We start from the raw sequence: 3,086 nt of genomic DNA, 5'->3' as shown, positions 1-3,086 counted from the left end.
GGTACCATGGAATTGAAATCTAGGTTGGGGGTTAAGGACTATTGATAGGAAAGTGCCATAATGAGAAAAGGCTCTTCCATTTGTCCTAAGAGCAAAATGATTGGGTAAGTCAGGGGCATTACAGCTTACTGATTAAGAACACACCCTCCAGAGAGAACTGGAGTCAAACTTTAGCTCTGCCACTTGCTGTCTGTGGGATTTTAGATGGAGTGCTCAATTATGCTGATGCGTTTCCACTAATTAATTAATTTAAATGGTGGTACTGGGGCTTGAACCCAGGACCTCATGCATGGCGAGCATGCGTTCTCCCACTGAGCTATACCCTCACCCCTCCATTACTTTAAAATAGAGGCAGTAACTGTACCACATAGGACAACTGTTAAGACTTAAGTGAGGTAATACAAATGAAATGTTCAGGGTGGTATCTGGTACTTGGTGAGGGTTCAATAAAGGGTAGTTACATGTCAGGAAGAGCTCTGTATTTTTGCCCCCCGAGTTCTTGTGAGGCATGGCAGAGATGGTGAGGGCCCATGGTTTTTCCTCAAATCCAATACCCCAAATTAAGGGCATACAACTTTTATTTAAAAGGACAAAGACCCAACATGTTACAGTGTCTTGGGAGAGAGCTGCTTAACTGAATCATCTTTATCTAGCATTATTATCACCTGCAGGCATGTGTGTCTGGCACTGTTCTGGGCGCTGATGGGGGGACAGACCATGGCCCCGGTCTCCAAGCTACTATCTAACTGGTCACGCAGATGCCACAGACAGCAGCTAAGGGAGCGCTAAAGGAACTAGGGTGAGAGAGACAGAAGATAGAGATGACCTGGGCATGGGAGTAGGATGATGCTTCAGAGGAGTCAGGATTTAAGTTGGGCCCTTGAAGGAAGACAAAGAGTTGGAGAAGCTGGGAAAAGTAGGAAGGGCATTTTAGACAGCAGGGTTTGGGGAGCAGCGACATAATAAAAAGTGTGAATAAAGCAGTTCCGTGTTTAAGGGAAAGGGCAGATGTCTTAGGTAGGTAAGTTGTGAAGCAATAATCTGCAGAGGTACAATGGGGCTAGACTAAAGAGGGCCTCTGCCACCGTCAGGAGACTTAAGTTTCTCTATCTTATTCAACTTGGTATGACACATAGTGGGGACTCAATACCATTTGTTTTTTTTGTTGTTGTTGTTGTTTTGTCCTGACCTGAAATGATTTATTTAGGCCTAATGCTTTGGACAGTGAGAAACCACAGAAAGAACAAAATAAAATATGGAGAGACCAATTAGGACCCTGTTTCCAGTGTCCAGCAAAAGAAATGAAGGCTTGATGATGGGGAGGATGGAAAAGAAAGATAGGCAAGACTAAATAGAATTCTGACATGTTAACTGTAAAATTCAGAGATGATCTCAATGTATTCACAGGGACCACGGGGCAGGTTTGCAAAATGGTAATAGTTTAGCTTGTGGTTGGAACAACTGCACTGATTCCCAATGTCCAAGAAGAAACAGGGTTCAAGAACCTAAGATGGGTGTATCAGTTACCTATTGGTGTGTAACAAACCAACCCATAAATCACTGACTTAAAACCACCAATTATCTAGCTCATGTTTCTGTGGGTTGGAAATCTGGGCTGGATGGTCTTTCTGGTCTTGGCTGGGCTCACTCCTGTATCTGTGGTCAGCTGCTAAGTCATTTGGGGGCTGCTGGCCTGGGATGCCTCAACCTGTCATCCCAGTCTTTTACCTCATCTCTCATTATCCAACAGTAAAGCCTAGGATTATTCTCATGATGGAAACACGATTCCAAAGACCTAGCAGAAGCATGCAAGGCCCCTAAAACCTAGGCTTAGAACTGGAACCAAAAATTTCACCTCATTCTATCAGACAAACCAAATCACATTGCTAAGCCTGAATTCAAGGAGTAGGAAGCTAGACTCCATTTCTTAACGGAAAGAGCTACAAAGTTACATGGTGAAACCTGTGACAATTGAGATCATTTCTGTAATAAAATCTAGCATAGTCAGGGTGTAGAGGACATCTGGGGTGCTCTGCTAAGAAACTATGTATGTACATATGTATGTATTTATGTCTGTATGTATTCTTACAGTCACATCTACATCAAATTCACTAGCAATTGTGTGGTGAATTATACATGTCTTGGTTTGTTTCCATTCTAACTGTGCCTGAGTTCTGTAGTTCCTCTTGGATAACATACCAAATAGTCATTGAAGGGAAGTGGGTGTCCCAGACTCGTCTCAGTGGTAAATTTCATTGCGGGAGATTTTCATCTCTCCACTGAGCTTCTTGAGGGCCTGGGCCACATCTCTGGCTTCTCTTGATCAGTCCCCTGATTGTTGTAAAGAACTGAAAACATGGAAAGCATTTAGATACTATAGCATTGGCTATCAATTTGGTCATAGGTTTTAAAGATGACTAATGTCACCATGACCCACAGGGAAAATAGGATTGTGGGAAGGAAACAAGCTGCCTGGGTCATCCCTCTTGATGGGAAATGTATATCCTGCCACTCCTCTGAGTCTCCTTAAGAGAAAAGCCTGCCCTTGGTGCTACCTACCTGCCTATGGTGCTGCACATCTTGGCTCTCTGCAATCCCATAGTGAACTTGGTACATCGTGCCCCAGAACTGGGAGAGGGAAGAATAGCAGATGGACCCCTCCTGGAGCTTGCAGGTGTCTGGAAGTAAAAGCATCTAAAATTGCTCATGGGGCCCTAAAGGCCTGACTGATTCCTACAAGTATCAGCTGGTAGTGTCACAGCACATTGTCCCTTTAGACCATCTGCTGTACCATTTCAGGAGAATGGAAATGCTGAAGACGGCCAAGCCCTGGAGTGCAGTGATGGTCCCATTAGGTCTGCTTATGGTGTCAAAGCAGGTGCCAGGGCAAAGGCTCCTGCCACTGGGACCTTCCACTCCCTGTCCTGGACCCACTCCTCTCTCTGGGTCTTGGCTCTGCCGGTGGGTGAGAGACAATGTTGCTGAAGAGTAGGGAGGAGAAGGAGCAGGGAAGGTGGTGGGGCGGCTGGGGTAGTCAGGGCATTTGGCAGCCTGACAATGAGCTGGATGAGTTCAGCCCAACCCAA

At 45.2% G+C, this 3,086-nt stretch overlaps 1 non-coding gene across 1 annotated transcript; it reads right to left on the bottom strand.

Annotated features, from left to right (window-relative positions):
* Window positions 1-254: 254 nt before the first annotated feature.
* Window positions 255-329, bottom strand: TRNAG-GCC (transfer RNA glycine (anticodon GCC)). The gene has a single exon. It is a non-coding gene; the product is annotated as a tRNA-Gly (tRNA).
* Window positions 330-3,086: the final 2,757 nt, after the last annotated feature.

Source organism: Camelus dromedarius, chromosome 5, assembly GCF_036321535.1.
Source record: "Camelus dromedarius isolate mCamDro1 chromosome 5, mCamDro1.pat, whole genome shotgun sequence".
Taxonomy (NCBI): Eukaryota; Metazoa; Chordata; class Mammalia; order Artiodactyla; family Camelidae; genus Camelus; species Camelus dromedarius.
This window is presented reverse-complemented; position numbering and strand designations above follow the sequence as displayed.